Genomic DNA, 26,103 nt, shown 5'->3' with positions numbered 1-26,103 from the left:
AATGTTAAGACAACTATTTTGTATGTATGTATAAAACAAAACTGGTCATGTGATCTAAAAGTGTGTTAGGATTTGACGAATTAACTTATCCTGCACCTGTGTCGCCATTAGAACTGCTACACTGTTATCTTTGTAATTTTCCTTTTTTTAAAGTATTACGTAAATAAATATGAAAATATTAACTCTACAATTTTGTGAAATTAGTGAATAAAAAACATTGTTAAATCTTTTTTAACACTTTAAAACATATATATCAAATAAAAAAATATTAAGGAGTGTATGACTGCCTTAGGAATCAAAATGAGTGGTCTTTTATAATTGTTCTCCAAGCACAAAGCTATTATTTTTCTACAAATTTAAAATGTGCATATTGAAACTTTTGGAAATTTTATTTTGATTTTTTAAAGGATAAGATCCACCCTTAATTTCAAATGACAGCAATCATAAGCACATAGTTAAAGTAAAACATCTGTACACAAAATGATGATGAAAAAATGGGTTATCTATACTCATAAGGAGTACCTTAAATCTTGACTGTAATTCATTGCTATTGATCTTTCTAAAAGTTTTTCTTAAAAATATCTCTCCAAATTATTTAGAATCTCTTAAAATTTGCCTTATATTATTTTGCCAGATAACTGTGCTTTTTTCATTGCTGAAAGGAGATGGGAGGCAGCAGATAATGTAATTTACATTCCGTTTCATAATAAATCTTCTAAGAAAGCTATCAGGGTATGGAATGTGATTGGTTACTTCTGAAATCTTTCACATTTGCAATACTACCATAGCATAAGAAAGCATATTATATTTTAGAGAAACTGCCTAACACTACTGAGCTTACATAGCACTAATTTTGCAAAATTATTTTTCATTCTTGCTATAACAAATTATTGAGAGATTACAATTTGTAAGGCACTGTGCTAAAGAATGAAAATACAAAGCTGAGACATACTTCCTGATGTTGAAGAATTCTCACTCTAACGACAGGTATAGATGTACTAATAAGCTATCATAATGTAGTCTTGTAAATTTAATCTTACAGGATGTTAATGAAAGTGATAGCACATGATATAATATGGAATTGGAAAGTCTTTCTGGGAAAGAAAGTACACAAGCAGAGATTTAAAAGGTAAACAGGAGCTAGCTAGGTAAATCAGCTGGAAAATAGTAAATCATTCCTGGCATGTGTCACAGAATAAGAAATGCTCTATAAAATATATTATTTGAATAATTTTTGGAGTTTAAAGAAAATTAGGAAGTGACAAGAGATTATGCTAGAAAAATATGTAAAGATCAGATCATGGGGGACTTTATACTTCATACTTACCATTTTAACTTTCATCTTGTAGCTATTTCAGAGGTTGGGCATTTAACCAAGCAAAAGGAAAGACACAGTCAGATTTAAAACTTAAATAGGCTACTTTGCTAATAAAGGACTGATTTCAGGAGAGTATTCCAGAATTGACACCTCTTCTAAAGCAGATTAATTTGTTAATGAGACATATTGTGGAGACCTGGTCTAGAGAAGTAATTTGGGGAAAAGATGTGCAAAGAATGCAACTAAGAAGTGATTATAAACAATAAATGCTGGAGAGGGTGTGGAGAAAAGGGAATCTTCCTACACTTTTAGTGGGAATGTAAATTGGTACAACCATTATGGAGAACACTACGGAGGGTCCTTAAAAAACGAAATATAGAACTACCATATGATCCAGCAATCCCACTCCTGGGCATATATCCAGAGAAAACCATAATTGAAAAGACACATGCACCCCGATATTCATTGCAGCACTATTTACAATAGCCAAGACATGGTAGCAACCTAAATGTCCATCAACAGAGAAATGGATAAAGAAGATGTAGTACATATATACAATGGAATTTTACTCAGACATAAAAAAGAATGAAATAATGCCATTTGCAGCAACATGGACGGACCTAGAGATTACCATATTAAATGAAGTAAATCAGACAGAGACAAATACCGTATGATATTACTTATATGTGTAATTAATTAAAAATGATATAAATGAACTTACTTACAAAACAGAAACCGACTCACAGATCTCAAAATCAAACTTACGGTTACCAAAGGGGAAACGTGGGGGGAAGTGATAAATTAGGAGACTGGAATTAACATATACACACTACTATATAGAAACTAGAGAACTAATAACGACCCACTGTATGCACAGGGAACTCTACTCAATATTCTGTAATAACCTATATGGGAAAAGAATCTGAAAAAGAATGGAAATATACATATGTATAATTGATTCACTTTGCTGTACACCTGAAACTAATACAACATTGTAAGTCAACTATACAATAAAAATTTAAAAAAAAAAGTGGTTACAGAATGAGCTTGTGGTGTTTTTGCTTACTTAATTGTGAAAAGGTATTAACAAGTTTTCTAACTTGATAACTAAATGGTTTTGCAATGTTTTATTTCAGTAAAGAACTTTAAGATGGATTAAATTGTAGAGATAGGATATAATCACTAATTCATTTGACAAGATCTAAAGTAATCCAAGTTCTCCTAAAGACACTTTAGATTCTTTCTGAAACTCTTTTCCATTACATATTCTTGAAATCTTCTGCAGGGAGGTGGTGGTCATGATTCAACAATGTGAATGAAATAACTGCAATAAGGCACATCAATAAATTTGTTTCTGTTAAACATGGCAAAAATAAGTACCTATGTTATTGTGTAGCCATAAACCAATGATATTCATTTGTTCACTTATTAATAATGATTAATTAATCACCTAATCTAGGCAAGGCATTATAAGTATTGTGTGGAAAACTATGTTCTCACCTATGCTAAAATCTTTAAAAATCTATAAGAATATAAGAATATAAAATCTCTAAGATTATAAAAAGTAAATTGACCAATTAGGCATATAAGATTAGTTTCATAAAGATGATGCAAAAAACATTGACAAATTTTCACCTTTTCCACATTTTGTAACTGTGCTATGTAAACACAGTCAACTTTTTGAAGAATTTGAGATATTTAATTATATGGTTTTGGTAGAATTTGTACCATATTCCATTTAGTTATTTTATCAGTTTTATTAAAATTGATGATACATTAAAGAATTTATCATAAACAAAAACTCTCTATATGTTGTACATATTTTAAAGCTCTATTACAAATTGTATATAAATTTTAAATTATTCAATATCCCAAGCTTATTGATACTTTCCTGATTATAAAACATCTTTCTTTAGAAATTTTTTTAAACTTACATTTAATTTTTCTACAATTTTTTGGTTAGGTAATATGACATGAAACTTGTTTTTTTCAATTTTTCTTTGTTCTTATATTTAATGTGCTTTTTTTTTTATATGTGACCTGTAGACATTTCTCCCCTAAATTCAATGTGAGAATCATAATCTTTTAATTGTAGTGTTTAGTTGGTTTACATTTCATATAATTACTGATAATATTTGAGATGTTAGCTAAAATTTTAATTTTTTACTTTGGGTGACACCTAGAGTGGAAAAAGATTATGGGAAACCAACCAAGGATTAAAAGGAGTAAGTGATAGCTCTTTGTTAGTCTACTTCTGTTTCTTACTTTGAGTTTTCCCTGAAGCAGAGCCTGAGACAAAGTTTTGAATGCAAGTATTACTTTTGTTTAAGGAGGTGATTCGAAAAAACATCAGTAGGGGAGTGGCATTTTAAGGCTGGGAAGGAAAAGATATGGAATATGATTTTACCAAAACCTTAATAACTCTGCTAGTCTCAGAATTTCTGGCTTGAACTGGTTTGATTTCTCTCTCTCTTTTAATTTTTCTCCTGAATGTATTCTGTCATTTTCATGCTCTGGATCCACACAACACACATTCTACGTACAGAAAATGAGCCAGCAGCTTAGTTGCTTCCTCCACAATATTTTCTTGGCATGCTTAAATAAGGAACTCTTAAATAAGGAGCTTCTATCCCTGCCCCATTGTGGACCACATCTATTATCATTAGTGTCAACAACTCTAAATTAGGCTCTCTCTTTCGTCATCAATAAACTAGTCTAAGGTCTTGTACTTATAGCAGTCCAACCAACCAATTTCAAAGAAGTATCCCATTTGTAGGTGGGGAAGGGTGTGGGAAAGTAACTTTTCTCAAAATAGGTTTGTTACAGCTTGTCCTTAACTCCAAGGAACAAACTAACTCATATTATTGACAAGCATCTGCTCACAGAAGTTTGTAGCCTCTTAGGCATTTATGGTCCTATTATTTCATTTTTTCAGGTGTACCTGAAATTAGCAATGTACCTTCCTGACAACTGAGCACATATCCATGTCTATACAGACCAGACTTCTGCTAGCATTTCTCACTGAAAGATTCAAGTTCTTTTACGGAGTATTCTTAGGATTCAGTGGTCACTTGATCTTGTTCTCCAACTATAAGACTTCCTATAATCGTAGGACTTACTTTAATTTATGAATGAACAGGAAATAGCTCCAGGTAGCATAAAAGAAAAAGTAGGCCTTCCAATAATAAGAAAAACCAAGTTTGACAGTATTTCTCCTTCTCTTTTAAAGGTGTCATTATCACCACTGCTGCTAGCAACTGCCAGGGTAGAATTTTAGCCTATTAACCTAATCCGCAGGATTGGATAGTCAAATCAGACTCATCAGTACCAAGTTTTACTAAATATTATGAAAGATAAAATCTACCATAAAGCTTAGATTTTCCTCAGGTCCTTCTCACACAAACTCTGCCCCTCCAGGCCAGAAAAGATGAGTTCTCTAACTGGGTTTCAAGGGATCATCTCGTACAGCAGCAGTAGTTAAATTTTGAAAGATGTTTATTTTATACTCCAGAAACTTGTATAGCTCTGACATTCTCCAGGGAACCGTGTCATATAGACCCTGAGTTCTATTAGATAATCCTTGGCCAGGGACATTCTCTAGGGCATTTTAGAGATAAACTACCTTCTTCATAGCAAGCATCAGCAGTCTCTTTACCTAGGTCATCTTCTTTTTTTTCTTTTCCTGGGGTATCCTACAGAAAAGAAGAATGAGTGGACCTTGCAGGTCAGATTTTTTAACTCCTTTCTTCCATTGTTTTTTCCTTCTGGTCATTTCTCCCTATCATTCCACTTAGCAAGTTTCCTCATGGGTCTAAAAATATTTTCTCCAAATTTCATTGGTGACATTTGTCCTTTATAATTTCCCTTCTTTTTTCTTGCTAAATGTGCCATAGTCAGTGGTTTGTTGGTCCAGTAGACAATATCATTATTACACCAGTATGAGCTAATAAATTAGAGATCTTACCCAGTACCAAGCCTTCCTAATAATTTCAAAGATACAATTGATCAAAAGGTATGGGTAAAGCAGGAAGAGGCCTGGGACATTCCACATGTTTCCTAGGCCTCTGGTTCCTGCATTGGACACTACTGGACACATACGTGCTTAATAGTCTGTATTAAAAGATCAGGACTCTGTTAACTCAGTAGGTCATTATCTCACAAAGCTGGGAGCACTTAAGTTATGAACTATTTTCATTTTATACATCAGAGACATAGCTTAGGTGAAATTCTCCTGGAAGTCATGCTTCATACTCCATAGGTTCTAGGTATGTTTACTACAGGAAATTCTAATCTAAGTGTTCTGGACTATATGCTTGTGTCCTCCCAAAATTTGTATGTTGAGAACCTACCCCTTAGGGTATTAGGAGGTAGGGGATCTGGGAGATAATTTTTTTTTTTTGTAGGTCTTCCAAGTGGCCGGGTTTCTTGAGGGCTTGAGGGTCTACAGGGGAGCCCCAGATGCCTGTGGGGAGGGCCTGCCATCGCCCTAGAGGGGCAGCGGCCCAGCAAGCAGCCAGGGATGGGGTCTCCAAAACCTGGGTTTACTTGAAAGTGTGGCTCTCTGCCCCACCGTGCCTGAAACCTTTGGGGCTGAACATGGCTGCGTAGCAGGGGTGGGTGCAATAGGGCTTGCCTTCATGCTCGGCATGACCCCTTGAGGTCAGCGTCTTTCCACGTTTCTCACATTTCAGGCAAGGGTGATGCCAGTCCTTCCCGAGGGAGGTCACCCGCTCAGCAAAGTACACCTCCTTGTTGCACTTGGGGCACTTGGGCATGGTGGCGCCGTGTCCGGGGCGGGTGGCTGAGCGGGAGCAGAGCACAACGCTGGACTCTATGTCAGAGCATTATGAAATAAGGCACTGAATATATTGACCACAGGGTCTCTGAAAACATGCAAGATGCTGAATCATGTTTAATAGGGATGAAGATAGCAAGCCAGGTACAAGGTCCTTAATGAATGTGGAGAGATGAGTGGGAGTAGATAAAATAGGAACTGCTTAAGATTATTAAAAAGAGTTATACATTGCTAAAAAATATTTATGATTTAGAAGAGACAAAAAATACATCCCTTTCTTTCCAATTAAGAGTCAATTTTCAATTAAGGTAAATGACAGAAAATTCAGTAAAATAAAATTGTACTGGGAATTTTTTTTAGGAAATTCCTGAGAAGTATCTTTCTAATTTCTTTTTGTAAAGTTTTGCATACAATTTATTTAGTACAAAGTTTATTTATTTATGTGGATCTACCTGGGATCTAATATCCTGTTATGTAGATGTGTCTACTAATTTTGCGGGTCTGAGAGTATTTCCAGGAAATTCAGCTACGTATATGGTGACAGGTTCGGTAAATCACAAATGTGAATTTATTGCATTATTCTATTCGCTGAGTTTTCTGTTTCCATGTTGTCATACCTGGCCCACTAGCTAAGAAGTGTGATTAATAAGGTGATTCCAAAGGACCATTTAAGGGTTTGAATGACCTTGTAGCTATTTTATGTAAAAACTGCTTAGAATCATCAGGGATGATTAAATTATACCCATAAACTCCCAACATGGATGATTTGTATGTTTACTAGGAGTCATTAACAAACTATATTTCTACTGGAAAAGACAATAACTATATGAAATGTCAGAGAGTGAAGAGCATGATCAAAATAAAATTAGTTTCCCAGCACTATTATTTTTAGTAATCCTGAAAGAACTAATCCAGTATTTGGTTGATGTTTTGTCAGTAACTTAAAAATATTTTTCAGGAAATTTGTGGACCAAGTTATTTCAAAAGCCTATATATAAGACTGGACACTATAAAACTCTTAGAGGAAACATAGGAAGAACACTCTTTGATGTAAATCACAGCAAGATCTTTTCTTGATCCACCTCCTACAGTAATGGGAATAAAAACAAAAATAAACAAATGGGACCTAATGAAACATAAAAGCTTTTGCACAGTAAAGGAAACCATACACAAGAAGGAAAGACAACCTTCAGAATGGGAGAAAATATTTGCAAAGGAAGCAACTGACAAAGGATTAATCTCTAAAATATACAAAGAGCACATGAAGTTCAATATCAAAACAACAAGCAACACAATCAAAAAATGGGCAGACGACCTAAATAGCCATTTCTTCAAAGAAGACATACAGATGGCCAAAAAACATATGAAAAGATGCTCAACATCACTAATTGTAAGAGAAATGCAAATCAAAACCACAATGAGGTATCACCTCACACCAGTTAGAATGGGCATCATCAAAAAAATCTACAAACAATAAATGCTGGAGAGGATGTGGAGAAAAGAGAACCCTCTTGCACTTTTGGTGGGAATGTAAATTGATACAGCCACTATGGAGAACAGTATGGAGTTTCCTTAAAAATCTAAAAATAGAAGTACCATATGACCCAGCAATCCCACTACTGGGCATATACCCAGAGAAAACCACAATTCAAAAAGACACATGCACCCCAATGTTTATTGCAGCACTATTTACAATAGCCAGGTCATGGAAGTAACCTAATTGTCCATCGACAGATAAATGAATAAAGAAGATGTGGTACATATATACAATGGAATATTACTCAGCCATATAAAGCAATGAAATTGAGTCATTTGTAGAGACGTGGATGGACCTAGGTACTGTCTTACAGAGTGAAGTAAGTCAGAAAGAGAAAAACAAATATCATATATTAATGCATATATGTGGAATCTGGAAAAAAGGAAGAGATGAACCTGTTTGCAAGGCACAAATAGAAACACAGATACAGAGAACAAATATATGGACACCAAGGGGGCAAAAGGGGAATGGGATGAATTGGGAGATTGGAATTGACATATATACACTAATATGTATAAAACAGATAACAAATGTAAACGGCTGTATGCACAGGGAACTCTACTTCACTTCTCTGTACTGTAGAAACTAACACAACATTGTAAAACAACTATACCCCAATAAAAAAAATCAAAGCCAAAAAAAAAAAAAGCCTATATATATTTGACAACATTTAAAGTTATGATTCATTCAAATCACTTTATATATCTATGGGAACTATGTCAGAATTATATCTTAAAGTACCGAGTTGAAACACAATTTTTTAATTTTATTTACCATCTTTATTGGAGTATAACTGCTTTACAATGGTGTGTTAGTTTCTGCTGTATAACATAGTGGATCAGCTACAGATATACATACATCCCCATACCCCCACCCTCTTGCGTCTCCCTCCCACCCTCCCTATCCCACCCCTCTGGGTGGTCACAAAGCACCAAGCTGATTTCACTGTGCTATGTGGCTGCTTCCCACTAGCTATTTTACATTCGGTAGTGTATATAGGTCCAGGCCACTCTCTCATTTCATCCCAGTTTACCCTTCCTCCTCCCCATGTCCTCAAGTCCATTTTCTAAGTCTATATCTTTATTCATGTCCTGCCCTTAGGTTCTTTAGAACCATTTTGTTTTTTTACATTCCATATATATGTGTTACCATACGGTATTTGTTTTACTCTTTCTGACTTACTTCACTCTGTATGACAGACTCTAGGTCCATCCAACTCACTACAAATAATTTAATTTCATTTCTTTTTATGGTGAATAGCATTCCATTGTATGTATGTGCCACATCTTCTTTATCCATTCAACTGTCAGTGGACACGTAGGTTGCTTCCATGTCCAGGCTACTGTAAATAGTGCTGCAAAGAACATTGTGGTACATGAATCTTTTTGAATTATGGTTTTCTCAGGGTATATGCCCAGTAGTGGGATTGCTGGGTTGTATGGTAGTTCTATTCTTAGTTTCTTGAGGAACCTCCAAACTGTTTTCCATAGTGGCTGTATCAATTTACATTCCCACCCACAGTGCAAGAGAGCTCCCTTTTCTTCACACCCTCTCCAGCATTTATTATTTTATTTTTTGCGGTACGCGGGCCTCTCACTGTTGTGGCCTCTCCCATTGCAGAGCACAGGCTCCAGACGCGCAGGCTCAGCAGCCATGGCTCATGGGCAAAGCCGCTCCACGGCATGTGGGATCTTCCCGGACCGGGGCACAGACCCGTACTCCCTTCATCGGTAGGTGGACTCTCAACCACTGCGCCACCAGGGAAGCCCCTCCAGCATTTATTGTTTGTAGATGATTTGATGATGGCCATTCTGACCAGTGTGAGGTGACAACTCATTGTAGTTTCGATTTGCATTTCTTTAATGATTAGTGATGTTGAGCATCCTTTCATGTGTTTTTGGCAATCAGTATATCTTCTTTGGAGAAATGTCTATTTAGTTCTTCTGCCCATTTTTGGATTGGCTTGTTTGTTTTTTTGATATTGAGCTACAGGAGCTGCTTGTATATTTTGGAGATTAATCCTTTGTCAGTTGCTTCATTTGCAAATATTTTCTCCCATTCTGAGGGCTGTCTTTTCATCTTGTTTATGGTTTCCTTTGCTGTGCAAAAGCTCTGAAGTTTCATTAGGTCCCATTTGTTTTTGTTTTATTTCCATTTCTCTAGGAGGTGGGTCAAAAAGGATCTTTCTGTGATTTATGTCATGGAGTGTTCTCCCTATGTTTTCCTCTAAAGCTTTATAGTGTCTGGCCTTACATTTAGGTTTTTAATCCATTTTGAGTTTGTTTATGGTGTTAGGGAGTGTTCTAATTTCATTCTTTTACATGTAGCAGTCCAGTTTTCCCAGCACCACTTATTGAAGAGGCTGTTTTTCTCCACTGTATATTCTTCCTCCTTTATCAAAGATAAGGTGACCATAGGTGTATGGGCGTATCTCTGGGCTTTCTATCCTATTCCATTGATCTATATTTCTGTTTTTGTGCCAGTAGCATACTGCCTTGATTACTGTAGCGCTATAGTATACTCTGAAGTCAGGCAGCCTGATTCTTCCAGTTCCAGTTTTCTTTCTCAAGTTTGCTTTGGCTATTCGGGGTCTTTTGTGTTTCCATATAAATTGTGAATTTTTTTGTTCTAGTTGTGTGAAAAATGCAATTGGTAGTTTGATAGGGATTGCATTGAATCTGTAGATTGCTTTGGGTAGTAGAGTCATTCTCACAATGTTGATTCTTCCAATCCAAGAACATGGTATATCTCTCCATCTGTTTGTATCATCTTTAATTTCTTTCATCAGTGTCTTATAGTTTTCTGCATACAGGTCTTCTGTCTCCCTAGGTAGGTTTATTCCTAGGTATTTTATTCTTTCTGTTGCAATGGTAAATGGGAGTGTTTCTTTAATTTCTCTTTCAGATGTTTCATCATTAGTGTATAGGAATGCCAGAGATTTCTGTGACTTAACTTTGTGTCCTGCTACTTTACCCAATTCACTGATTAGGTCTACTAGTTTTCTAGTAGCATCTTTAGGATTTTCTATGTATAGTATCATGTCATCTGCAAACAGTGACTTTTTTTCTTAATCTTTTCCGGTTTTGATTCCTTTTATTTCTTTTTCTTCTCTGATGGCTGTGGCTGAAATTTCCAAAACTATGTTGAATAACACTGGTGAGAGTAGGCAACCTTGTCTTGTTCCTAATCTTAGTGGAAATGGTTTCACTTTTTCACCATTGAGAACGATATTGGCTGTGGGTTTGTTATATATGGCCTTTATTATCTTGAGGTAAGTTCCCTCTTTGCCTACTTTCTGGAGACTTTTTATCATAAATGGTATTGAATTTTGTCAAAATCTTTTTCTGCATCTTGAGATGATCATATGGTTTTTCTCCTGCAATTTGTTAGTATGGTTTATCACACTGATTGATTTGCATATATTGAAGAATCCTTGCATTCCTGGGATAAACCCCACTTGATTATAATGTATGATCCTTTTAATGTGCTGTTGGATTCTGTTTGCTAGTATTTTGTTGAGGATTTTTGCATCTATGTTCATCAGTGATATTGGCCTGTAGTTTTCTTTTTCTCTGGCATCTTTGTCTGGTTTTGGTATCAGGGTGATCGTGGCCTCATAGAATGAGTTTGGGAGTGTTCCTGCCTCTGCTAACTCTTTTGGAAGAGTTTGAGAAGGATAGGTGTCAGCACTTCTCTAAATGTTTGATAGAATTTGCCTGTGAAGCCATCTGGTCCTGGGCTTTTGTTTGTTGGAAGATTGTTAGTCACAGTTTGAATTTCAGTGCCTGTGATTGATCTGTTTGTATTTTCTATTTCTTCCTGGTTCAGTCTCAGAAGGTTGTGCTTTTCTAAGAAATTGTCCATTTCTTCCAGGTTGTCTAGTTTATTGGCATATAGTTGCTTGTAGTAATCTCTCATGATCCTTTGTATTTCTACAGTGTCAGTTGTAACTATCCTTTTTCATTTCTAATTGTATTGATCTGCGTCTTCTTCCTTTTTTTCTTGATGAGTCTGCCTAATGGTTTATCAATTTTGTTTATTTTATCAAAGAACCAGCTTTTAGTTTTATTGATCTTTACTATCATTTCCTTCATTTCTTGTTCATTTATTTCTGATCTGCTCTTTATGAGTTCTTTCTTTCTGCTAACTTTGAGGTTTTTTTTTTCTTTCTTTCTCTAACTGCTTTAGGTGTAAGGTTAGGTTGTTTATTTTAGATGTTTCTTGTTTCTTGAGGTAGGATTGTATTATATAAACATCTCTCTTAGAACTGCTTTTGCTGCATCCCATAGGTTTTGGGCTGTTGTGTTTTCATTGTCATATGTTTCTAGGTATTTTTTGATTTCCTCTTTGATTTCTTCAGTGATCTCTTGGTTATTTAGTAGTGTTTTGTTTAGCCTCCATGTATTCGTATTTTTTCAGATATTTCCTGTAATTGACATCAAGTCTCATAGCGTTGTGGTCAGAAAAGATACTTGATATAATTTCAATTTTCTTAAATTTACCAAGATTTGATTTGTGATGCAAGACATGATCTATCCAGGAGAATGTTCCATGAGCACTTGAGAAGAAAGTGTAATCTGCTGTTTTTAGATGGAATGTCCTATAATATCAATTAAGTCCATCTTGTTTAACATAGCATTTAAAGCTTGTGTTTCCTTATTTATTTTAATTTTGGATGATCTGTCCATTGGTGAAAGTGGGGTGCTAAAGTCCCCTATTATGATTGTGTTACTGTTGATTTTCCCTTCTATGGCTGTTAGCATTTGCCTTACGTATTGAGGTGCTCCTATGTTGGGTGCATAAATATATACAATTGTTATAACTTCTTCTTGGATTGATCCCTTGATCATTATGTAGTGTCCTTCTTTGTCTCTTGTAATAGTGTTTGTTTTAAAGTTGATTTTGTCTGATATGAGAATTGCTACCCCAGCTTTCTTTTGATTTCCGTTTGCATGGAATATCTTTTTCCATCCCCTCACTTTCAATTTGTATGTGTCCCTAGGGCTGAAGTTTGTCTATTGTTGACAGCATATATATGGGTCTTGTTTTTGTATTCATTCAGCCAGTCTATGTCTTTTGGTTGGAGCATTTAATCCATTTACATTTAAGGTAGTTATCGATATGTATGTTCCTATTACCATTTTCTTAATTGTTTTGGGTTTGTTTTCATAGGTCTTTTGCTTCCCTTGTGTTTCCTGCCTAGAGAAGTTCCTTTAGAATTTGTTGTAAAGCTAGTTTGGTGGTGCTGAATTCTCTTAACTTTGGCTTGTCTATAAACGTTTTAATTTCTCCATCGAATCTGAATGAGATCCTTGCTGGGTAGAGTAATCTTGGTTGTAGGTTTTTCCCTTTCATCACTTTAAATATGTCCTGCCACTCCCTTCTGGCTTGCAGAATTTCTGCTGAAAGTGCAGCTGTTAACCTTACGAGCTTTTGTATGTTAATTGTTGCTTTTCCCTTGCTGCTTTTAATATTTTTTCTGGTATTTAATTTTTGGTAGTTTGATTAACATGTGTCTTGGCATGTTTCTCCTTGGATTTATCCTTTATGGGACTCTGAGCTTCCTGGACTTGACTATTTCCTTACCCATATAAGGGAAGTTTTCAACTATAATCTCTTCAAATAGTTTCTCAGCCCCCTTTATTTTCTCTTCTTTTTCTGGGACCCCAATAATTCGAATGTTGATGTATTTATTATTATCCCAGAGGTCTCTGAGCTTTCCTTAATTCTTTTCATTCTTTTTTCTTTATTTTGCTCTCTGGTGGTTATTCCACTGTTTTATCTTCCAGGTCCCTTATCCGTTCTTTTACCTCAGTTATTCTGCTACTAATTCCTTCTAGAGAATTTTTAATTTCATTTATATTGTTGTTCATCCTTGTTTGTTTCATCTTTAGTTCTTGTAGGTCTTTGTTAAACATTTCTTTTATTTTCTCCATTCTATTTCCAAGATTTTGGATCATCTTCACTATCATTACTCTGAATTCTTTTTCAGGTAGACTGCCTATTTCCTCTTCATTTGTTTGGTCTGGTGGGTTTTTACCTTGCTCCTTCATCTGCTGTGTATTTCTCTGTCTTTCACTCTGCTTAACTTATTGCCTTTGGGTGTCCATTTTGCAGGCTGCAGGTTTGTGTTTCCTGTTGTTTTTGGTGTATGCTCCCGGTCAGTAAGGTTGGTTCAGTGGTTTGTGTAGCCTTCCTGGTGGAGGGGACTTGTGCCTGTGTTTTGGTGGTTGAGGCTGCATCTTGTCTTTCTGGAGTACAGGACAACGTCTGGTGGTGTGTTTTGGGGTGTCTGTGAACTTATTATGATTTTAGGCAGCCTCTCTGCTAATGGGTGGATTTGTGTTCCTATCTTGCTAATTGTTTGGCATAGGGTGTCCAGCACTGTATCCTGCTGGTCATTGAGTGGAGCTTGGTCTTAGCGTTGAGATGGAGATCTCTTGGAGATCTTTTACTGTTTGTTATTATGTGGGGCTGGGAGGCCTCTGGTGGTCCAATGTCCTGAACTCGACTCTCTCACCTCAGAGGCTCAGGCCTGACACCTGGCCAGAGCACCAAGACCCTGTCAGCCATGTGGCTGTGCTCATTTGTTGCTGCATGCTGCTTAATTACCAGAGAGTTTCTGTTGAGGATGTTTAGCCCTCTTTGAGTCCAGACCTGTCTGAAGCAAGGTCCTGTAGTAACACCCCACCGTGTGCGGCAGATGGCAGGCAGGACATGGTGGCCACACAATGAATTTTAAATCAGGATTTATGCTAAAAGAATACATGACATTTGAAGAATGATGGTAATTTTTAAATGATGTTTAGAACTTTTACAAAAAGGAACAGAGGAAAATTAGATTATTGTTTTGTGCACAACACAAATTATATTTTTGTTATACTTATTTTATTTGAAATATCCTTCAGCACTATACAATAAAATGCATGATATAAATCTTAAATTTACTGAGCAATTTTTTTATATATGATGCTTTTATGTAACCATCACCTGTCAAGATAAAAAATATTTTCAGCATCTCAGAAAGCTGTCACATGCCACTTCCCAGGACTTTCCTCCCCTGCCCAAAGATACCACTATTTTGATATCTATCATGTATCATGAAAGGCACAAGTATTAAATGCTTCTGAACTATGGCTCCTTAGATTAAAATTGATATTAAAAATCTGGGAAAAATTTAAAAGAACATATATAAAATAGAACATTTGCAAATGAAAAATTCCAAGACAACTGAAGTTCAGAAAATGAAGTTTCTAGGCTTCCTTGTTGAGATAGAAGTGAGATTATGAAGAGCATCCACCTTTATTCACTGGTTAAATTCTAGAAGATAATTTTGATCTTTCCCTATTGATGAAGGAAAAGATTTTAGGTCACATTTTAAACTCATTTTAAACACATTTTAAACATTCAAAACAACTGTTTGAATGAGATCAGCAGGATAACATCTTGATGTATGTCTAGTGTGACAGCGTTAAGAGTTATTTAAATGAAGATTTCAAAATTTTTCCTGATCTAGGGTATCCCTAGGTAAGTTTTTTCACGAAAATTCTTATGAAAGCAGCTTATAAAATATAAATGTTGAGTATACATAAATCTGTTAATTAAACAATATAACGTATGCATTTGAAGTTACCCTTATTACATAATATTTTAAAGAGTATTAATCTTAGTATCAAGCAGTGTCTTAGCCCCAAACCTACTCTAACACCTTGGCCAAGTAATTTAATATCACTAAACCTGAGCCTCCTTATCCAGATAAGGGAGATAATAAAAACTACCTTACAGATTAATTGTGTAAATTCAATGAGACCATTCAATAATGCACTTAGCATTTTACCAGAAAGTCCATTGCCACTTAGTAATTGCTAACTATCATGAATTCGTCTTAGCTTGCTTTTAACTCTATTAATTAAAATATTATCTCTAATGTAGCAGGTGTGTAATAAACATTTACTTTTAAAGTACATTTAGGAGGGAATTTTACCAGAATTGCATAGTAAGACCTTGAAAAGCCACTCCTCGATAAAAACAATGAACACTCTGCCAAAAATGTCAAAATCAACTTTTTCAGAATGCTGAAAATGAATTACACACTTTAAAAAATCTGAATAGTAGTTATGTAAGAAAAATAGCCAACTCTCAGTACGAAAAACAAGTTTTTAAAATTTATTTACACTATTCTTATTCCCCTTCTCCCTAACTTGATCCATGTGTGGAAATAGTCTTTGCAGACACTGGAGGAGGAAAAACAGATTTGGAGGTCCACAAAAGCCCCATTACCAAGGAACTGTAAACATCTGATGTCCTTGCTCACCAGAAAGCTCCATTCCCAAGGTTTTCATTAGCTGACCTGATTCAGAGCCGCTCTGAACATAACAGACTATCTTCTTGTTATCCGTCAAAATTCATCAAAATAAAAATCTTCTGCACAGCAAAGGAAACCAACAAAACAAAAGGTAACCTACTGAATGGGAGAAAATATTTGCAAATCATATATCTCATGAGGGACTAATATCCAAAATATACAAAGAACTCATACAACTCAACATCAAAAACACAAACAACCTGATTAAAAAAATGTGCAGAGGACCTGAATAAACATTTTTCCAAAGAAGACATACAGATGGACATATGAAAAGATGTTCAACATCACTAATCATCAGGGAAATGCAAATCAAAACCACACTTGATATCACCTCACACCTGTCAAAATGGTTATTATCAAAAACACAACAAATAGTAAGTGTTGGTGAGGATGTGGGAAAAGGAAACCCTTGTGCCGTGTTGGCAGGAATGTAAATTGATGCAGCCACTATGAAAAACAGTATGGAGATTCCTCAAAAAATTAAAAATAGAACTACCATATAATCCAGCAATCCCATTTCTGGGTGCTTTTCCAAAGAAAACAAAAGCACTAATTTGAAAAGATATATGCACCCCAATGTTCATTGCACCCATAATAGCCAAGTTATGGAAGCAACCTAAGTGTCCATGGTTAGATGAATGGATAAAGAAGATGTGGGGTATGTGTATGTATGTGTACACACACACACACACACACACACACACACACACACACAATGGAATATGACTCAGCTATAGAAAAGAATGAAATCTTGCCATCTGTGATAACATGGATCAACCTAGAGTGTATTATGCAAAGTGAAATAAGTCAAACAGAGAAAGACAAATGCCATCTGATTTTACATATATGTGAAATCTAAAAAACAAATGAATAAGAATAACAAAACAAATAGATTCACACATACAGAGAATAAATGGGTGGTTGCAGAGGGGAGCGGGTAGGGGAATGAATGAAATAGGTGACGAAAATTAAGAGGTACAAACATCCAGTTGCAAATGGATGAGTGACAGGGATGAAATGTACAGTGTGGGTAATATAATCAATAACGTTAATAACTTTGTATGGCAAGGGATATTAACTAGATTTTTTTGTGGTGATCATTTTGTAATGTATAGAAATATCAAATCAGCATGTTGTGCACCAAGAACTTGCATAGTGTTGTAGGCAGTAATACTTCAAAAAGCAAGCAAACTCAGAGAAAAAGAGATCAGATTTGTAGTTAGTAGAGGTAAGGGGTAGGGAGGGAGGGGGGAATTGGATAAAGGTGGTCAAACGGTACAAACTTCCAGTTATAAGATAAACAAGTACTAGGGATGTAATGTACAACATGGTTAATATAATTAATACTGTGTACGTTATATAGTAAAGTTGTTAAGATGGTAGATCCTAAGGGCTCTCTACAAAAGGAAAGAGTATTTTTTAATAACTAAATAAAATAAAGTGAGGCCAGCAAAAAAAAAAATAACAAGATGACCAAAAGACAAGCTGGCCAAAAGTAATAATAATAAAGAATGAAGAATGAAAAGTCCATAGGGAATTCTGGCAATTTCTGGCATATTGCTTGGAATCTAGAAGGCAAAAAGATACACTGGGAGATTGACTGGTTCAGGATGGTGGAGTAGAAGGATGTGTGTTCACTCCCTCTTGCGAGAGCACTGGAATAACAACTGCTGAACAATCGTCGACAGGAAGACACTGGAACTCACCAGAAAAGATACTCCACATCCAAAGACAAAGGAGAAGCCACAATGAGATGGTAGGAGGGGTGCAATCACAATAAAGTCAAATCCCATAACTTCTGGGTGGGTGACTCACAAACTGGACAACATTTATATCACAGAAGTCCACCCACTGGAGTGAAGGTTCTGAGCCCCACCTCAGGCTTCCCAACCTGGTGGTCTGGCAACAGGAAGAGGAATTCCTAGAGAATCACACTTTGAAGGCTAGTGGGATTTGAATGTGGGACTTCAACAGGACTGGGGGAAACAGAGACTCCACTCTTGGAGGGCACACACAAAGTAGTGTGCACATTGGGACCCAGGGGAAGGAGCAGTGACACCATAGGAAACTGAACCAGACCTATCTGCTAGTGTTAGAGGATCTCCTGCAGTGGTGGGGGGTGGCTGCAGCTCACCTTGAGGACAAGGACACTGGCAGCAGAAGTTCTAGGAAGTACTCCTTGGCACAGCCCATCCAGAGTCCACCATTAGCCCCACCAAAGAGCCAGGTAGGCTCCAGTGTTGGTCATCTCAGGCCAAACAACAAACAGGGAGGGAAACCAGCCCCATGATCATCAGAGAAGCGGATTAAAATTTTATTGAGCTCTGCTCACCAGAGCAACAACCAGCTCTACCCACCACAAGTCCCTCCCATCAGGAAACTTGCAAAAGCCCCTTAGATAGAATCATCCACCGGAGGGCAGACAACAGAAGCAAGAAGAACTACAATCCTGCAGCCTGTGGAACAAAAACCACATTCATAGAAAGATAGACAAGATGAAAAGGCAGAGGGCTATATACCAGATGAAGGAACAAGATAAAACCCCAGAAAAACAACTAAACCAATGAAGATAGGTAAGCTTCCAGAGAAAGAATTCAGAATAATGATAGTGAAGATGATCCAGGACCTCGGGAAAAGAATGGAGGCAAAGATTGAGAGGATGCAAGAAATGTTTAACAAAGACCTAGAAGAATTAAAGAACAAACAGAAATGAAGAATAAAATAACTGAAATGAAAACACACTAGAAGAAATCAATAGAAGAATAACTAAGGTAGAAGAACGGATAAGTGACCTGGAAGACAGAATGGTGGAATTCACTGTTGTGGAACAGAATAAAGAAAAAAGAATGAAAAGAAATGAAGACAGGCTAAGAAACCCCTGGGATAACATTAAATGCAACAACATTCACATTATATGGGTCCTAGAAGGAGAAGAGAGAGAGAAAGGACCCAAGAAAATATTATAAGAGATTACAGTCAAAAACTTCCCTAACATGGGAAAGGAAATAGCCACCCAAGTCCAGGAAGCACAGAGTCCCATAGAGCATAAACCCAAGGATAAACATGTCGAGGCACATAGTAATCAAACTGGCAAATATTAAAGACAAAAATTATTGAAAGCAACAAGGGAAAAATGACAAATAACATACAAGGGAACTCCCATAAGGTTAACAGCTGATTTCTCAGCAGAAACTCTACAAGCCAGAAGGGAGTGGCATGATATATTTAAAGTGATGAAAGGGAACAACCTACAACCAAGATTACTCTACCTGGCAAGGTTCTCATTCACATTTGTCAGAGAACTCAAAAGCTTTACAGACAAGCAAAAGCTAAGAGAATTCAGCACTACCAAACCAGCTCTAAAACAAATACTAAAGGAACTTCTCTACGTGGGAAATACAAGAGAAGAAAAGGACCTACAAATACAAACCCATAACAATTAAGAAAATGGTAAGAGGAACATGCATATTGATATTTACCTTAAACGTGAATGGATTAAATGCTCCAAACAAAAAACACAGGCTCACTGAATGGATACAAAAACAAGACCCATATATATGTTGTCTACAAGAGACCCACTTCAGTCCTAGGGACACATATAGACTGAAAGTGAGGGGATGGAAAAAGATATTCCATGAAAATGGAAACCAAAAGAAAGCTGGAGTAGGAACACTCATATCATATGAAATAGACTTTAAATAAAGAATGTTACAAGAGACAAGGAAGGACACTACTTAGTGATCAAGGGATCAATCCAAGAGGAAGATATAACAATTATAAATATATATGCACCCAACATAGGAGCACCTCAATAGATAAGGCAACTGCTAATGGCTATAAAAGAGGAAATCAACAGTAACACAATAATAGTGGGGGACTTTAACACCTCACTAACACCAATGGACAGATTATCCAAACAGAAAATTAATAAGGAAACACAAGCTTTAAATGATACAACAGATCAGAGAGATTTAATTGACATTTATCGAATATTCCATCCAAAAACAGCAAATTACACTTTCTTCTCTAGTGCACACAGAACATTCTCCACGACAGATCACATCTTGGGTCACAAAACAAGTCTCAGTAAATTTAAGAAAGTTGAAGTCATATCAAACATCTTTTCTGACCACAATGCTATGAGATTAGAAATCAATTACAGGGTAAAAAACACAAACACATGGAGGCTAAACAATACGTTACTAAATAACCAACAGATCACTGAAGAAATCAAAGAGGAATTCAAAAAATACCTACAGACAAATTATAATGAAAACATGATTATCCAAAACCAATGGGATGCAGCAAAAGCAGTTCTAAAAGGGAAGTTTATAGTAATAGAAGCCTACCTCAAGAAACAAGGAACACCACAAATAAGCAATCTAACCTTACACCTAAAGGAACTAGAGAAAGAAGAATAAACAAAACCCGAAGTTAGTAGAAGGAAAGAAATCATAAAGATCAGAGCAGAAATAAATGAAATAGAAACAAAGAAAACAATAGCAAAGATCAATAAAACTAAAACCTGGTTTTTGAGAAGATAAATAAAATTGAAAAACCATTAGTCAGACACATCAAGAAAAAGAGGGAGAGGACTCAAATCAATAAAATTAGAAATGAAAAAGAAGTTACAACAGACAACGCAGACATACAAATCATCCTAAGAGACTACTACAAGCAACTTTATGACAATAAAATGGACAACCTGGAGAAAATGGACGAATTCTTAGAAAGGTATAACCTTTCAATACTGAACCAGGAAGAAATAAAAAATATGAACAGACCAATCACAAGTAATGAAATTGAAATTGTGATTAAAAATCTTCCAACAAACAAAAGTTCAGGACCAGATGGCTTCACAGGTGTATTTTATCAAACATTTAGAGAAGAGTTAACAGCCACCCTACTCAAACTCTTCCAAAAAATTGCACAGGAAGGAACACTCCTAAACTCATTCTATGAGGCCACCATCACCCTGATACCAAAACCAAAGACACTACAAAAAAAAAATTACAGACCTATAAAACTGATGAATATAAATGCAAGAATCCTCAACAAAATACTAGCAATCAGAATCCAACAACACATTAAAAGGATTATACACCATGATCAAGTGGGATTTATCCCAGGGATGCACGATTCTTCAGTATATACAAATCAATCAATGTGATACAGCACATTAACAAATTAAGGAATAAAAACCATATGATCATCTAAATAGGTGCAGAAAAAGCATTTGACAAAATTCAATACCCATTTATGATAAAAACTCTCCATAAAGTGGGCATAGAGGGAACCTATCTCAACATAATAAAGGCCATATATGACAAACCTACAGCAAACTTCCGTCTCAGTGGCGAAATACTAAAAGAATTTCCTCTAAGATCAGGAACAAGACAAGGATGTCCACTCTCACCACTATTATTCAACATAGTTTTGGAAGTCCTAGCCACGTCAATCAGAGAAGAAAAAGAAATAAAAGGAACTTAAAACGGAAAAGAAGAAGTAAAACTGTCACTGTTTACAGGTGACATGATACTATACATAGAGAATCCTAAAGATGCCACCAGAAAATTACTAGAGCTAATCAATGAATTGGTAAAGTTGCAGGATACAAAATTAATGCACAGAAATCTCTTGCATTCCTATACACTAATGATGAAAAATCTGAAAGTGAAATTAAGGAAACACTCCCATTTACCATTGCAACAAAAAGAATAAAATACCTAAGAATAAACCTACCTAGGGAGACAAATACCTGTATGCAGAAAACTATAAGACATTGATGAAAGAAATTAAAGATGATACCAAGAGATGGAGAGATATACCATGTTCTTGGAATGGAAGAATCAATATTGTGACAATGACTCTACTACCCAAAGCAATCTACAGATTCAATGCAATCCCTATCAAATTACCAATAGTATTTTTTACAGAACTAGAACAAAAAATCTTAAAACTTTTATGGAGACAAAAAAGACCTGAAATAGCCAAAGCAGTCTTGAGGGAAAAAAATGGAGCTGGAGGAATCAGACTCCCTGGGTTCAGACAATACTACAAAGCTACAGTAATCAAGACACTATGGTACTGGCACAAAAACAGAAATACAGATCAATGGAGCAGGATAGAAAGCCCAGAGATAAACCCACGCACCTATGGTCAACTAATCTATGACAAAGGAGGCAAAGATATAGAATGGAGAAAAGAAAGTCTCTTCAGTAAGTGGTGCTGGGAAAACTGGAGAGCTACATGTGAAAGAATGAAATTAGAACACTCCCTGACACCATACACAAAAGTAAACTCAAAATGGATTATAGAGCTAAATGTAAGACCAGACAGTATAAAACTCTTAGAGGAAAACACAGGAAGAACACTCTTTGACATAAATCACAGCAAGACCTTTTTTGATCCCCCTCCTAGAGTAACAGAAATAAAAACAAAAATAAACAAATGGGACCTAATGAAGCTTAAAGGCTTTTGCACAGCAAAGGAAACTACAAACAAGTCGAAAAGAGAACCCTCAGAATGGGAGAAAATATTTGCAAACAAATCAACGGACAAAGGATTAATCTCCAAAATATATAAACAGCTCATGTAGCTCAATATTAAAAAAACAAACAACCAAATCTAAAAATGGGCAGAAGACCTAAATAGACATTTCTCCAAAGAAGACATACAGATGGCCAAGAAGCACATGAAAAGCTGCTCAACATTACTAATTATTAGAGAAATGCAAATCAAAACTACAATGAGGTATCACCTCACACCAGTTTGAATGGGCATCATCAGAAAATCTTCAAACAACAAATGCTGGAGAGGGTGTGGAGAAAAAGGAACCCTCTTGCACTGTTGGTGGGTATGTAAATTGATACAGCCACTAAGCAGAACAGTATAGAGGTTCTTTGTAAAACTGAAAATAGAATTACCATATGACCCAGCAATCCCACTACTGGGCATATACCCAGAGAAAACCATAATTCAAAAAGACAGGTGCACCCCATGTTCATTGCAGCACTATTTACAATAGCCAGGTTATGGAAGCAACCTAAATGCCCATCAACAGATGAATAGATAAAGAAGAAGTGGTACATATATACAATGGAATATTACTCAGCCATAAAAAGGAATGAAATTGGGTCATTTGTAGAGATGTGGATGGATTTAGAGACTGTCATACAGAGTAAAGTAAGTCAGAAAGAGAAATATCATATATTAACACATATATGTGGAACCTAGAAAAATGGTACAGATGAACCAGTTTGCAGGGAAGAAATAGAGACACAGATGTAGAAAACAAATGTATGGACACCAAGGGGGGAAAGTGGTGGGAGGGGTGTGTTGTGATGAATTGGGAGATTGGGCTTGACATGTATACACTAATATGTATAAAATGAATAATCAGAACCTACTGTATAAAAAAAAAAAACTGAATTAAAAAAAAGATACACAGGGATATGTATCTGACCATGCAAACCTGAGAAGACTCTAAATTCTAACCTCTGGCTGACTTTGAGCATCTGTGTAAGCAGAAAATGAAGGCTAAAGTCAGCTAAGTAAATGGGTAATAAAAAACATGCCATGTAAATAGTACACAAAAGAGAAAAAGGGTGACTATACTCATATCAGACAAAAAGAGCTTAAGATGAAATTGTTAGAGACAAAGAGGGATATTTTATCATGATAACAAGCAAGTATCACGAAAATATAAGAATTATAAACATATATACACCTAAGAACAGAATCCCAAAATACATGGAACAGAAACAGAGAGAATTGAAGGTAGAAAACAGACAATTCTACAATAATAGCTACATAGTTTAATATTTTGCTTTCAATGGTGGACAGAATAATCTGGCAGAAGATCAGTACTATACACCAGTTAAGGTTAACAGAAACTTAAAAAACACTTCATTCAACAACGGCACATACAAACTCCAATCAGATGCACATGAAGCATTCACCAGGGTAGATAGAAGACAGACATCTATAGCACACTCCACTCAATAACAGCAGAACAGACATTCTTCTCAAGTACACATGGAACATTCTCCAGGACTGACCATATTTTAGCCCATAAAACAAACTTCAACACATTTTAAAGGATTTAAATCATACAAAGTATATATTCTTATAACAATGGGATAAAATTAGAGCTCAGTATTTGAAGAACATTTTGAAAGTAACAAATATGTGGAAATTAAAAGCACACTCCTAAGTAAACAATGGGTCAAAGAAGAAATCAAAAAAGGCTATTAGGAAATACTTTGAGATAGAAGAAAAGGTAAACTCAGTATACCAAAACTTATAGGCAGGAAAAACAGTGTTTAGAAGAAAAATTATATATATATATATATATATAAATGCTTACATTTAAAAAGTGGAAAATTTCAAATTGGTAACTTAACTTTCCACTTTAAGAGACTAGAGAAAGATCAGATTAAACAGAATGAAAACATAAGGGAGAAAATAATAAAGACTATAGCAGAAATAAATGAAATGGAGATTGGAAAAACAACAGACAAAATCAAAGAAACAAAAGACCTGTTTTTAAATGATCAGCCAAAATTAACACAAAACTTTAGTAGGACTGATCAAGAAAAAAAGGAATGAAAATCAACATATATATACTGCAATAAAAATTAATTTTTAAAACTCAGGAATGAAAGACATGGCATACTACCAACTTACTGAAATAAAAAAATAATATAAAGGAATATTATGAACAATTGTATGCCAACAAATTAGATAACCTACTGGAATTGGAAAAAGATTTCAAAAGACAGAAAGTACCAAAAATGGTCAAGAGAAAGAGAAAATCTAAATTGGCTTATAATAAGTAAAGAGATTAATAATCAAAACACCCTACCAAGAAAAGTTTGGGCCTGCATGGCTTCACAGGTGAATTGTGCCAAAAAGTAAAGAATTAACACCAATTCTCTGAATGCTCTTCAAAAATGTAGAACATTTGAAAACTCATTCTATGTGTATTATGTGTGTTACCCTTATATGAAAATAAGACAAGGCCATCACAAGAAACTTAAACTACAGATCAAGATCCCTTATGAATATAAATACAAAAATCCTCAACATAATATTAGCAAACATAATCCTCCATGAACTTACGTTTGGTTTAACATATAATAATCAACCAGTGTAATTCAACATATTAATAGCATAAAGGACAAAGACAGCATGATTATCTCAAAAGATGCAGAAAAACTTTTTGATGAAGTCCAATACCCCTTGATGATAAAAAAAAATTCCACACATTAGGAATATATATAAACTTCTGCAACCTGTTAAGTGTCTTCTAAAAAAAACTACAGCTGGTATTTATACTTAATAGTGGAAGACTGAATGTTTAACTGCCAAGATCGGAAATAAGACAAAGATGTACACTCTTGCCAGTTCTATTTAAAATTGTACTGGAGATTCCAGATAGGGCAATTAAGCAAGAAAAAGAAATTCAAGGTATGCAGATGGAAAGGAAGAAGTAAAATAGCCTCTATTTATAGATGTATTGATTTTGTATACAGAAAATTCTAAGCAATCACAAAGAAAAATCCATCAGAAGTAATAAATGAATTCAGCAATGTTCCATGACAAAAAGATCAGTACATAAACATTTGTATCTCTACACACTAGCAATAAACTTTCTGAAAATAAAATCAAGAAAATTCCATTTACAACAGAATCAAAAAGAATATAATACTTAGGAATAAATTTAACAAAAGAAGTACAAGACACATACTGAAAAATACAAAATATTGTTTAAAGAAATTAAGATCTGAAAAAAAAAGGAAATATATTTCATGTTTTATGAATGTAGTCTTAATATTTCTAAATTGGCAACACTCATCGAACCCATTTATAGATGCAACACAATCCATATTAAAATCTACTTTTTTGCAGAAATTGGAAAGATGATTCTAAAGTTCATATGGTACCCAAGAAACAGAATAACCAAAATAGTCTCAAAAAGGAAAACAAACTTGGAAGAGTCACACTTCCCAAATTCAAAACAATGCAAAGGGGCTTCCCTGATGGCACGGTGGTTAAGAATCCGCCTGCCAACACAGAGGACACAG

At 35.4% G+C, this 26,103-nt stretch overlaps 1 long non-coding RNA gene and 1 pseudogene across 2 annotated transcripts in view; both read right to left on the bottom strand.

Moving 5' to 3' along the window:
- The window catches only part of LOC113630696 (uncharacterized), a 310,684-nt gene that overhangs the window by 172,301 nt on the left and 112,280 nt on the right, over window positions 1–26,103 (bottom strand). The window lies entirely within an intron of this gene.
- LOC113630690 (cysteine-rich protein 1 pseudogene) lies at window positions 5,706–6,184 on the bottom strand (annotated as a pseudogene). The gene has a single exon (XR_003437062.1). The product of XR_003437062.1 is annotated as a cysteine-rich protein 1 pseudogene (transcript).

The sequence above is a fragment of the Aethalodelphis obliquidens genome, unplaced genomic scaffold (genome assembly GCF_003676395.1).
Source record: "Aethalodelphis obliquidens isolate GAN/ISIS:26980383/991018 unplaced genomic scaffold, ASM367639v1 scaffold2, whole genome shotgun sequence".
Taxonomy (NCBI): Eukaryota; Metazoa; Chordata; class Mammalia; order Artiodactyla; family Delphinidae; genus Aethalodelphis; species Aethalodelphis obliquidens.
The sequence above is the reverse complement of the archived record's forward strand: the minus strand, read 5'-3'. Positions and strand labels throughout refer to the sequence as shown.